This window comes from Anomaloglossus baeobatrachus, chromosome 2 (assembly GCF_048569485.1).
Source record: "Anomaloglossus baeobatrachus isolate aAnoBae1 chromosome 2, aAnoBae1.hap1, whole genome shotgun sequence".
Taxonomy (NCBI): Eukaryota; Metazoa; Chordata; class Amphibia; order Anura; family Aromobatidae; genus Anomaloglossus; species Anomaloglossus baeobatrachus.
In genome coordinates, this window is record NC_134354.1 from 711,020,557 (window position 1) to 711,034,818 (window position 14,262).

Below are 14,262 nucleotides of genomic sequence, written 5' to 3' on the forward strand. Positions count from 1 at the left end.
GGTTAATTAACTTAGCTCCCTAATGCCTGCTTTACACGCTTCAATAAATCTTTCAATCCGTCGTCGGGGTCAAGTTGTGACGCACATCCTGCATCGTTCGTGACGTATTTGCGTGTGACACCTACGTGCAATCAAGATTGAACGAAATTACGGTGATCGCATACACGTCGTTTATTCCTCATACATTGGACGTTTTGTTGTATGAACTTAGTCAATTGTAACGTGTGACATCCCTCATAGGATTTTGATGTCTGAGGCTATGTGCGCAGGTGTGCACTCTGCACCGCAGCTTAAAAAAGGTCTGCTTCAGAGCGCAGCTGAAAAGCTGCGTTCTGAAGCGCCTCACAATGTCTGTCATTCACTAATCTCTGTCAGTCGGTCACTATCTCTGTCCCTCTCTCTCTGTCCATGTCAGTCTATCCCTCTTACCCCCTCTCTCATACTCACCGATCCCCGATCCCCGGCGCTGCACGGCATTCACACTGCTCCGGCGGCTTTTACTGTTTTGAAAAAGCCGGCCGCCCATTAAACAATCTCGTATTCCCTGCTTTCCCCGCCCACCGGCGCCTATGATTGGTTACAGTGAGACACGCCCCCACGCTGAGTGACAGGTGTTACACTGCACCCAATCACAGCAGTCGGTGGGCGTGTCTATACTGTGCAGTGAAATAAATAATTAAATAATTAAAAAAAACGGCGTGCGGTCCCCCCCAATTTTAAAACCAGCCAGATAAAGCCATACGGCTGAAGGCTGGTATTCTCAGGATGGGGAGCTCCACGTTATGGGGAGCCCCCCAGCCTAACAATATCAGCCAACAGCCGCCCAGAATTGCCGCATACATTAGATGCGACAGTTCTGGGACTGTACCCGGCTCTTCCCGATTTGCCCTGATGCGTTGGCAAATCGGGGTAATAAGGAGTTATTGGCAGCCTATAGCTGCCACTAAATCCTAGATTAATCATGTCAGGCGTCTATGAGTCACCTTCCATGATTAATCTGTAAATTACAGTAAAAAACACACACACGCCCGAAAAAATCCTTTATTAGAAATAAAAAAACACAAACATATACCCTGGTTAACCACTTTAATCAGCCCCAAAAAGCCCTCCTTGTCCGGCGTACTCCAGGATGGTCCAGCGTCGCATCCAGCGCTGCGGCATGGAGGTGACCGGAGCTGCAGCAGACACAGCCGCTCCTGTCACCTCCACACAGCTAATGAAGACAGCCGCGCGATAAGCTGAGCTGTCACTGAGGTTACCTGCTGTCACTGGATCCAGCGGTGGATGCAGCGGTGGCCGCGGGTAACCTCAGTGACAGCTCAGCTGATCGCGCTACTCACCTCAGTTGCTGCGTGGAGGTGAGAGGAGCAGCGGTGAGTAGCGCGATCAGCTGAGCTGTCACTGAGGTTACCCGCGGCCACCGCTGCATCCACCGCTGGATCCAGTGATAGCGGGTAACCTCAGTGACAGCTCAGCTGATCGCGCTACTCACCTCAGTTGCTGCTTGGAGGTGACCGGAGCGGCTGTGTCTGCTGCAGCTCCTGGCACCTCCATGCAGCAGCGCTGGAAGCGACGCTGGACCATCCTGGATTACGCCGGACATGGAGGGCTTTTTGGGGCTGATTAAAGTGGTGAACCAGGGTATATGTTTGTGTTTTTTATTTCTAATAAAGGATTTTTTCTGGTGTGTGTGTGTTTATTTACTGTCACTTACAGATTAATCATGGAAGGTGTCTCATAGACGCCTGACATGATTAATCTAGGACTTATTGGCAGCTATGGGCTGCCAATAACTCCTTATTACCCTGATTTGCCAACGCACCAGGGCAAATCGGGAAGAGCCGGGTACAGTCCCAGAACTGTCGCATCTAATGTATGCGGCAATTCTGGGCGGCTGTTGGCTGATATTGTTAGGCTGGGGGGCTCCCCATAACGTGGAGCTCCCCATCCTGAGAATACCAGCCTTCAGCCGTATGGCTTTATCTGGCTGGTTTTAAAATTGGGGGGGACCGCACGCCGTTTTTTTAAATTATTTAATTATTTATTTCACTGCACAGTATAGACACGCCCACCGGCTGCTGTGATTGGGTGCTGTGTGACACCTGTCACTCAGCGTGGGGGCGTATCTCACTGTAACCAATCATAGGCGCCGGTGGGCGGGGAAAGCAGGGAATACGAGATTGTTTAATGGAAGGCCGGCTTTTTCAAAATAGTAAAAGCCGCCGGAGCAGTGTGAATGCCGTGCAGCGCCGGGGATCGGGGAGTATATGAGAGAGGGCTGCTCAATTCAGTTACTCAGGAGTTTAGCGGTCACCGGTGAGCCCTTCACTGGTGACCGCTAATCAGGACGCGACACAGACAGAGCCGCAGCATGACCATGAAGTCGGGTTAAGTTCACCCGAGTTCATTCTGACAGTGCGGCTCTGTCTGTGTCTGCTGTCATCTGCCATTCACCGCTGCTACATGGCTGTCTGTGTCTGCTGTTAGCGGCCATGTAGCAGAGCTGAATGGCAGATGACATAGTAAAAACGCATCCCTACACATTACACACGCTTGGCAAGTCAATAAATAAAAAAAAAAAAAAAGGGTGCCCAATGCATACGTCACAGAACACATGATCTAAAGGATCGCACACAAAATTGATCAATTTAACATAGACTACTAACGCACGTGTGACAGCAAATGAACGACCTACGTGCAATCTGATTCAATCGCATATGCGACCTGGGCGTGTCACATCGCATACGAGATCGCACACCTAATTGTAAGGTGTAAAGCTGGCTTTACTATTTGCATGCCTTTTATTGAACCCCTGTTGACATTTCCTAACTGTCCATTCATTACTCCCCAGCTGTCCAAATACTGGAAATCAACGCTACAGTGCCTCATCCAACCTGTCTGCATACCAGGGGGATATTGGGATTCTTCCTGAGAAGGACAAGGTAGAAGGAGTAAAGGTACCATCACACTAAGGCTATGTGCGTATTACATGCAGTTACGCTGCGATCTGCAGCGCAGCATAACTGCATGCATCCTGCATCCCCTGCACAGTCTATGCATAACTGCATGCATCCTGCGTCCCCTGCACAGTCTATGGAGATTGTGCAGGAGCAGTGCGCACGTGGCATATTAGAACGCAGCGATTCGGCTGCTGCCCAAATCGCTGCGTTCTAAGAAGTGACGTCACTTCTTCCGTGCGGTTTGCATGCTGTCTATAGGGAGAGGCAGCATACAGAGCCCACGTTCTCTGCCGGCACCATGCGCTTCAGAACGGAGCTTTTCAGCTGCGCTCTGAAGCGCACCTTTTAGGTGCGGTGCAGAGCGCACACGTGCGCACATAGCCTTAGCGACGCTCCAGCATTTCCACCAGCGATCTGACCTGGCAGGGATCGCTGGAGCATCGCTACATGGTCGCTAGTGAGCTGTCAAACAGGTAGATCTCCACAGCGATCAAAGATCAGCCACCAGCCACCAGCGACCCGTGTAACTACGCTGTGCTTGGTAACCATAGTACACATTGGGTTACTAAGCAAAGCGCTTTGCTTATAGTTACCCGATGTGTATCTTGGCTACTTGTTCAGGGAGCAGGGAGCCGGCTTCTAGAAGCTGCGGACTCTGGTAACCAAGGTAAATATCGGGTAACCAAGCAAAGCCTTTGCTTGGTTATCCGATGTGTACCTTGGTTACCAGCGTCCGCAGAAGCCGGCTCCCTGCTCCCTGCACATTCAGATCGTTGCTCTTTCGCTACCAAACACAGCGATGTGTGCTTCACAGCGGGAGAGCAACAACCAAAAAATGGTCCAGGACATTCAGCAACGACTGGCGACCTCACAGCAGGGGCCAGGTCATTGCTGGATGTCACACACAGCGACATGGATAGCAAGATCGCTGTTGTGTCACAAAAAACGTGGCTCAGCAGCGATGTTGCCTAGTGAGACGTGGCCTTAAGATTCATCCTCTGTGTGGGAAGCTGAGGCTCAGGCCAGCACCCCAGAGAGACTTTGATGAACCCTGGTTTCCCTTGAAAAGGCTGCTGGAGGAGTGTGACTCATCTTTGGGACCTTTATTTCATTGCTGGACTATTTTACCCTTTGTGTGGTGAATTATTTTATGGACCTTATGATTTGCATGTAATTTCTTTGGATTGTTCACTCATCTCTTGCTCTGTTGATTGTGTGATATTAGAAAAGTGTGACGCCCCTGGACTATCAGGTCGTCACAGGGTATTGTACAATCTTCCTTCCTGTGCAATATCCACCTCCTTCTTGGTTATGGGTCCCCAACTAAATGGTGTTGCCTACAACAGCTTATAAAATCCTAGGAACACTCTGCACCACACCCACCAGACACACCAGTGGACGGCCTGAGTGGAATAGGGTCGCCCACTTGGGGGGTTGGTTAGGGGAGGTCAGGAGTATCAGGAGTGTCAGAAGAGGAGAAGTAGTTTGGAAGTGAAGGAGAGACGAGGTCAGGAGCAGGGCACTAGGAACTGTCTAGGTAGCAGACAGTGGTCTTGGCCTAGAGGAGCTGGACCCCTGATCGCAGGGGATCTTGACAAAGGGCACAGAACTGTCGAGGAGGACAGCCGGCGGCCTTGTACCATCTCTGGGCTGGGACCAGGGCACGATGGGGTACGTGGACCCTAGGTCAGGGAGTAGCTTCAGGCAACCTGACAATTTACCCGATGAGAACAGAGCCTTCAAGATCTGCTCTGCACCCGCTCTTAAATCGGAGTACTAGCGGACCGAGGGGGATAGGACTTTCCAATAAAATGGTCCAGAAAATTCCAAGCGTGAACCCTGAGAGCAAGCTCCCACACTTAGCCATACTGGGGAGCGGGACCCGACTAGTTCCATACTACCGGGACCAACAGAGAAGTAAACTTAGTGCCAGGAGGCAGGTCACGGATCACCAGGCGGCACCATTGGGGACGGGACCTGAACTAGCTCCCCTCAGCAGCAGCGGTATTCAGAACTTTGGTTTATCCAGTTGTCGGTTTCAGCTTCATGGACTGAGTGAGTACGCAAGTGACCCCTTCACACCCAACGGCACTTCCCAGACATCATCACCGAGTCCCGGGGCATTTGCCCTACCCGTGGAGGCTTCTAACACCTGGATGCCCCACTCCATCACTCCCGGGTACTCTCAACTGCAGCGGTGGTACTCCACATTACCACATACCACGGGTGGTATCACGAACTCTAATACTATCCCCTGTAAATACACCCTTCATTTGAGTGGCCGCACGACCCCTGCCGGACACCCCTCGAGCCATTGCGGATCCGGATTTGAGCAGCTCGGCTGCTGACACAGGGGCGGCACAAAAGGACCCCGAGACAGAGGTATATGAATGTGTACCAGTACTATATGCTTTTAAAGAAAAAGAATAACATTTAGATCTTCAGGCAGAGAAAAAACACCTATACTTAGCACTTCAGCCTTTATGTCACTGCTAGGGTTTCTGCCTACAATGCCACATATTGTGATATTGAATCAAAGGTGAGACCACAACTCAAAAAAGCAAATTATTATCAATATGTAAAGTCACCCACTAAGCACAAGTTGGAGGAAAAATAAATGTCCCATGGGGAGAGCAGTTTCCTGACATGCAATATGACTAGACCCCCTCCTCCATGATCCCCTGTGCATCTGAAATGGCTGCACATGTAGAATGTCTGTCTGTTATATTATAATTTATGATTGTATAAGTAGAAAGGCAAAAGTTTTAGTCAGGCGTGGAAAAAATGCTGCACAATAAAAAAACGTTTCAAAACAAGAAATGTTAAAGGTTCATTTCTATCTATTGATAGAAAAATGTAAAGTAATAAAAAAAACACAGAAAAAACATCTAAATCAAATCAATATTTGACGTGACCCCCCTTTGCATTCAAAATAGCATCAAAGCATCAATTCTTCTAGATATACTTGTACAGTTTTTGAAGGAACTCAGCAGGGAGGTTACTGCAAATATCCTGGAAAACTAACCTTAGGTCTTCTGCCTAGTCACCATGCAATACCATCAGGGAGGCATCTAACTGGCTCCAGATTTATTTTGGAGCAAGACAATAACTCCAAATAGGCATTCGGTGTCTTTAACAACTATCTTCCGCGTAAAGAACAATGAGTCTTGGAAGTGATCATACCCCCACAAAGTCCTCATCCCAACATCGAGTGTTTGGGATTACATGTAGAAACCAAAGAGACAGAACGAGAAGCCTACATCCACTGAAATTCTGTGGTTAGTTCTCCAAAATGTTTGGAAAAACATCACCACTAGGTTTTCTTCAAAAACAGTGGAATTGTACCAAGAAGAATTGATGCTGTTTTGAAGGCAATGGGTGGAGACAGCAAATATTGATTCAATTTAGATTTTTCTATTTTTCATTCATTACGTGTCAGTGCTTTCTGGTCATGGATTTGAGCTGCAAAAATTTCTTTACCTTCTGGCGTCCCAGGCTTGACTTATGATTTGCCGGGCAGGCAAGATGTCACCTATGCACAATATGGCACACAGATGACTTCACACCAGGCCATTCAATTAAATGCTAGACTGGGGAGATTAGAAGCTCAATGAATTCACACAGGCAGAGTACAGACCTGGACCTTGGACCAGGACGACACCCGACACTTTTCCCCGCACCCACACGGAGCCCCAACTTCCCAGTGAGTGCTGCACCCCCGGGAGCCCACACTGGCAATCCAGCCAACACATAGCCACTGCTCGCCTCCACCCCCCGCACACATTACCCCACCCGGCTCCACCTCCCCCCGCACTCCGCAGGTATACACTGAACACACACACACGAATAGTCACCTGTCCCCAGCCATGCAGTCACCAGCACTGATGTCCTCAGTGCCATGGCCCCGCTTGGCCCCACCCTCCCGCACTCCACCCCTGCACACATTACCCCACTCAGCTCTGCCCCCCACACTTCGCCCTCCGCACTCCGCCCTCTGCATGTATACACTGAACACACACACCTGGATAGTCACCTGTCCCCAGCCATGCAGTTCCCGACACTGACGTGCTCAGCATCATGGCCCCGCTCGGCTCTGCCCCCCGCACACATTACCCCGCAGGATGGGGGTGTGGCGCCCTGGACTAGCCAGGTAGACACAAACATAACATCACACACACCCCCTCCCATGGACAGTTCACACCAGTCAAACAAAACCCTTGTTGCCTCCCTCCAGGGTCTGATGTCCACACCAGGTGGGGCGGAGCCAGGCGGTTGGCCCCACAAACCAAGGAGTTCACAGGAATGGAGGCGGGAAAAAGCAGTCAGTTGAGTTCAGAGGAGTTAGAGTTTGGAGTTCAGTGGAAGTGGAGTGAGAAACTGCTAGTGTCTGGGTAGGAGCCCAGGCACTGTCAACAAGGTTGGCAGATGGTGGTGGCCATCTGCAGGAGTTAGTGGATCTCTGCGGAACTGTAGGACCAGGGTCGGGCGGTGGCCCGCCGGTACCGAACCGAGGAGCGGAGTGAAGCTAAGCACAAAGGCAGGGCCATCGGACCTCGACTAGGCTTGGAGCCGCCGACAACGGTCAAATCCGAAAGTGACCGGAACCCCAGGGGTTTCCTAACACCCAAGACCTGACAGAAGGTAACAGTCCACACCGTGAGGATACACAGCTACCACCACAGGCTAGAAATCCAAGGGCCAGCGCCTGCAGGCAAAACGGGCTCCTTTGGTACCTATACGCCGGGGAGCGGACTACCGTTGGGAAGCCATCGGAGTTAACACAGACATAAACAGGTGCAGGGAAAGACAGCCACCATCAACCTGTCCGGGGAGAGCAAAAAGACTGCAGCCGGCTGCGGGACCCGTCCATCCAGCCGTTTGGTTTACCAGAGACTCTGTGAATTTGTACCTGAGTGAGTACCACAGTGCCATCTGGCACCGCGCCGCACTGCCCCTGCAACCCTGCACCCCAGCCATCCAGCCTCCCCGTTTCATCACCGGGCCCCGGGATCACCAACCCCTACCCACGGAGGGGGAGTACATCCTAGCTGCACCCTACCATCGCTCCCAGGATCCCCGTTACCAGCAGTGGTGGTGCCCATCATCACCACGACCCGTGGGTGCCGTTACGAACTATCTCCCAAAACAAACCACCCCCTTTTCACTCGTGGGCAGGGAGTGCTGATCGAGTCCCCGGGTCCGGCCCACCGCTTGAGCCACCGAGCAGCAGCAGCCGCAAACCCGAGCATAGCGAGCGCGGCCCCTCTGCCCGCGACAACTTGGCGTCACGAACAGGATAGAACCAATCTACCTACCGGTAGAAGTGTGCCTTTCAATCCCCGCCGGCGGCGTCCGGCCGAAAAATTTGAAGTTCCGCCATCTTTGGCGCGAAGATTTCCCGCTCGAGCGTCTTCCCCGAGCAGGGAAGGTGCGAAAGTGAAGCCCCGCCCCCTGAAGAGGGAAGTGCTAGAAAGAACCAAGGGGGGGGCAGGTGCAGGTGTACCTGATGTAACCGAAGGCATAAGAGAAGGGACGCCAGGACTCTGCACACATCCGGTTACTGGAAGCACAAGTGCCACTATGTCCGTCCCGTCCGGCAATGCTGAGATCCTGGAGCCCACGCCAGGAACAGCGGCGTGGGTGGAGGCCCAGACCGCGCAAATGTGCTGCCGCCTGCAGGCCCAAGTCCGGTTTCTGATGGAAAGATGGGTGGCTGAAATGGAGGAGGTGGCAGCGGCCATGCGGAGACGTGAGGTGGAGACAGTGCTGGAGGAGCGGGTAAGTGACCCACGCCCCTGTGTCCTTGAAGGACCGGTCGCTGCAGCTGAGGGGCCCAGTCTACGCCCGTTCACCCTGCTGCCTCCCCCGCCATCTGCACCGGCTGTTGCTGCCCCGCCACTAGGCCCGCTGCCCCCGACACCGGTAGCGGAGTTCAGCCTGTCCGCCCTGGAGGACCAACCTGTAGGCGTTGCCCGCTGTGACATATCAACCAGCTGTATTACAAAGGGCCGGTATGTTTTGCAGAAGCATGGGTGCTCTGCAATGTGAAGTTGGCTGGGATCTGTGGTTCCACAGGATTGCATTACATGCAGAGCCATGGAAGGGTGTGTGATGCTGATTACACACTCCTTACCACCTGTGGGTGTGGCTCCAGGGGTTAAAGCAATCCTGTCTCTGAATCTAGGTGGAGTGTGTCTAGGGCAGTCTAGATAGAGACTGGCTCTAGACTTCCAGTGTGTGTACTGGAGACGGGGAGAGCAGAAGCAGGGTGTTTTGCTCTGCTCAAGAGACCTTCTCCTGAAGGAAGGGGCTTTTAGGTCCATGTGCAAAGCTTGGCTGGAGCCAGGGGGAACTTGGTAAGGACACTAGCAGCCTTCAGAGGAAGGTAACCCAGATTGGACTTTAAGGATAAAGCCAAGTACTGACAAGGGTCAGTGACACGTGTTTGGACTTTAAGGATAAAGCCAAGTACTGACAAGGGTCAGTGACACGTGTGAGGAAGTCCAAGAGTGTGTGAACTTTACGTTATGTGTTGGACTTTGAGGATAAAGCCAAGGCATGGCATCTTTCTGTTATGGGACCTAGCATGGTTTATTTGAGCTGTTAATAAACCATATGGTCTGTTAAAGAGACAAATTTTTCCGGTGTGCGTTAATCCCGATACCTGACGTGTGGCCCCCATACACTCGGGGCCCCACATCGTTACACCGCGAACGACCCGCACCGCTCCCGCTGCCATGGAAGATCCAGCGGAAGGTGCCCGTCCGCGAAAAAGAGACGTCAGTCCCGGAAGTGGCCGCACCCGAGACAGTACCAGCTCCGGCAGTCCGTCCGGCTACGGAAGAAGCAGGAGCTGTGAGCAGGAAGGCCCAGCAGGTGAGGCCTGTTGTCCCCAAACTCCACGCCTCGGCTGAGGCTGCGCGGAATCACCGCTGCAAAGCAGCAGTCCAGGCCGCGTCACCGCAGGACCCCCCCAAAGAGAGTACCAGTCGTGGCCGGTGTGGGGGAAGCCCAGCGGGGCCCAACCCGCGTGCAGGGGCACGCAAGCGCCCCCTACTGGGACAGAGAGCCGAACCCGCTGGGCCGCGAGATTGCCGCCCGAGAGCAGCAGAGGTCCGAGGTGCTGGCTCGCACCATAAAAGAAAAGGACAATCTGCGCAATGCCACTTTCCGGGTGCGGGGCCCAATCCACGAGGGCCAGGTCAGGCGGTTTGACCCTCAGCGGGGATATGGCTTCGTCTATGAACCGGGCCTGGAGGCCGAGATATTTGTGGCTCGCCGGGATGTGAACTCTCATTTACCAACGGGCCACCCAGGACCTGCAACCGGGCGACCTGGTGACCTACACCCAACATTGCGGAGAGAGGGGCTGGTTTGCCCTAGATGTAAAGCAGAGGGAAGGCCGCGGTGTCCAGATGCGATCCCAGTCCCCTCCCCCACCGTGCCGTCCGGATGTCGAGTTGGAGAAAGAGTATGAGGAAGGCGACCTCAAATAATGGCAGCGGTCCTCCGTTGCAACCCAGTTGTCCCCGTTGGGACCCTCAGCACCGTGTTTTAACTGAATGAATGAATGAACATTAATCATCCGAGTTTGTAATTGTCAACAAGTTGATTTTACCGTCCGAAAAAGAAGAAAAGTTGTCCCCGTAGAAACCTTGTGTTTCTACTACCCCCTTTCAGAGACAAGGCCGAGAACTTGCAGGCCAACCACGAACTTGTGGTCTTGTAAATAATTTGCTGGGCTGTGTTCCGTTACTGCCTCCGGAAAGGCAGATTGGAGGAAGGGCCCGCAGCAGAGTAGGCTGGGCCCCGACTACCACCAGGACCGGTGGCCATCCTCCGGGGGTCCCTGAAATGACAGCCAGGTGCGAGATACCGTACCCGTTCCCGCTTGGGTGACCTGGAACCGAGTTCCTGCTTCTGGACTGGGTAAGAGGGGTGCTGCCCGTTTCTTAGGGGCAGCATCAAGGTATAGGTTGCTTGGGTGGGGAAGCGGAGGAATATGAACCCGTCCGTTATTATTAAAAATATTCTTATATGTTTTGCAACGTTAAAGTGCTGAGCCTCCCGTAAGGGAGGAATGAAAAGTATACTTATGTTTGACTGTTTTCCATGTTAATTTATATTTTGCAGAAAAATAAAACCGGTGATTGTCGGGCAGCCCGCGGACAGTCTGCATTTCACCAAGGGAGAATGTGGCGCCCTGGACTAGCCAGGTAGCCACAAACATAACATCACACACACCCCTCCCCTGGACAGTTCACACCAGTCAAACAAAACCCTTGTTGCCTCCCTCCAGAGTCTGATGTCCACACCAGGTGGGGCGGAGCCAGGCAGTTGGCCCCACCCACTGAGGAGTTCACAGGCCTGGAGGTGGGAAAAAGCAGTCAGTTGAGTTCAGAGGAGTTAGAGTTTGGAGTTCATTGGAAGTGGAGTGAGAAACTGCTAGTGTCTGGGTAGGAGCCCAGGCACTGTCAGCAAGGTTGGCAGACAGTGGTGGCCGTCTGCAGGAGTTAGTGGATCTCTGCGGAACCGTAGGACCAGGGTCGGGCGGTGGCCCGCCGGTACCGAACCGGGGAGAGGAGTGAAGCTAAGCACAAAGGCAGGGCCATTGGACCCCTACTAGGCTGGAGCCGCCGACAACGGTCAAATCCGAAAGTGACCGGAACCCCAGGGGTTTCCTAACACCGAAGACCCGACAGAAGGCAACAGTCCACACCGTGAGGATACACAGCCACCGCCACAGGCTAGAGATCCAAAGGCCAGCGCCTGCGGGCAAAACGGGCTCCTTTGGTACCTATATGCCGGGGAGCGGACTACCATTGGGAAGCCATCAGAGTCAATACAGACATACACAGGTGCAGGGAAAGACAGCCACCATCAACCTGTCCGGGGAGAGCAAAAGACTGCCGCCGGCTGCGGGACCCGTCCATCCAGCCGTTTGGTTTACCAGAGACTCTGTGAATTTGTACCTGAGTGAGTACCACTGTGCCATCTGGCACCGCGCCGCGCTGCCCCTGCAACCCTGCACCCCAGCCATCCAGCCTCCCCGTATCACCACCGGGCCCCGGGATCACCAACCCCTACCCACGGAGGGGGACTACATCCTAGCTGCACAATACCATCGCTCCCGGGATCCCCGTCACCAGCAGTGGTGGTTCCCATCATCACCACGACCCGTGGGTGGCATGACGAACTATCTCCCAAAACAAACCACCCCCTTTTCACTTGTGGGCGAGGAGCGCTGCTCAAGTCCCCGGGTCCGGCCCACCGCTCGAGCCACCGAGCAGCAGCAGCCCCGGACCCGAGCGTAGCGAGCGCGGCCCCTCCGCCCGCGACAGGGGCACATGTCAGGATGGTGGCTGCAGCACGATGGGGGCACATACCAGCATTGGGCTACATCACAGCATCAGCATATTTTTACTTAACTTTACAGTGTTCATGGCCTTCTTTCATTACAAGCCATGGACATCATTAAACATTAGACTCATCTATTAAAACTGTTCCTTCTGTTGTTTGTCATTTTAAAACCAATAAACAATTATAAGAATACTAAATTAACCCTAACCCGTCCAGTCCATTCATTACCTTATTATTCAATCTGCTAACCTACATACACATTCCAGACTACCCGAAACGTTAGAATCGGGCCACCTTCTCGTCTCTAATATAAAGATATAGTAACAGTTTAGGGGATTAGCTCATGGGATTTATGTCAACTGGGACAGATGGGAACTTCAAGCACTTCTAGAATACAGTCCACACTGGGCAAGTTTAATTCAATTGGCAGCAACCTTTCTATTTGCTCTTTGTGCAGTTCAGTAGAAATAAAAACACTAAAGAAAATCCTAAGCCATGTGGCTGGTAACTTACATATATACATACTTAATTATATATAACGTACATGCTATCTCAAGAAAGCTGGACCTAGTGCACAACGTCCCAAATAAAAATAAGGCTATGTGCACATAATGTCTTTTAGATGCTGGTGGTATTGTTAATGTCTACACAGTGAGGTATAGACAGTGGGCAGCTTTTCATAGTATCTAAAAGGGTGGCCAGAAGAAGATAATCATAACACAGCAAAACAATGATTTTGCTACTGAGGGTAAAACATGTGTTCTTTACTAATTTGAACATGCTGATTCCAAATATGAACTCAGAATTTGCACAGCACGTCCAGATTTTGAGTTATACTTAGAAAAGGCCATACGCCTATTCAGGCATTGTTGAAGGCATTGCACATGCGGTTGGAATGAAAGAGAACTATGCTTCTATGCAGATCATTCTGAAATTGATTAAATATTCAGAACATCAATGGAACATTTGTGCTGACCTCAAAGTTGTTGCACTAGTCCTTGGTTTGCAGTTAGGTTACACTAAGCATATGTGCTTTCTGTGCCTATGGAACAGTCGAGATGACAACAACCATTATAAAATTAAACAGTGGCCCAATAGAGATGAACATAAGATTGGTAAGCACAATGTTCAACACGAATCACTTGTCGATCCACTTAAAGTTTATCTTCCACCTCTTCACATTAAACTAGGACTAATGAAAAATTTTGTAGTAGCAATGGATCGTCAAGGGAATGGATTTAAGTATCTGAAGGAAAAGTTTAGTGCATTGAAAACTGAGGCCAAACTCAAAGCAGGAATCTTTATTGGTCCTGAAATCCACCAACTAATCCATGATGAAATCTTCAAGAAAGAACTCACCCCACTTGAACTAACTGCATGGGATGCATTTATAGTAGTAGTTCAAAACTTCCTTGGAAACGAAAGAGCAGAAAACTATGCTGAACTAATAGACAATATGCTTCAAGCATACGAAATGCATGGTGCCCGAATGTCATTGAAAATGCATTTCCTACATTCACATCTTGACTTCTTTCCTCCAAATATGGGTAATGTCAGTGACGAACATGGTGAGAGATTCCACCAGGACATTTCTACTATGGAAAAAAGATACCCAGGTCGCTTTAACCCCAACATGATGGGCGATTACTGCTGGTTTTTGCAACGGGCCACTAGGACCACTCACAAGCGCAAAAGCAAGTGCCTGAAGCACTTTTAAAAGTACTCTGCTGAGTTCAAGGCGATTTCTTAAGCTACTATAAGTGATTTTTAAGTTTTTTGGTTTATTTACCTATACTTCTTTTTCAATAAAAATGATAATACATGTTGTGAAACTGTGGGACATAACGATTCTGTATCTTTATTAATTGCTTATTTTAATTTTCACAAAAATTGGAATAACTTAATATCCTGACGTGCTACAAAAAAACTAACTTCAGATTTG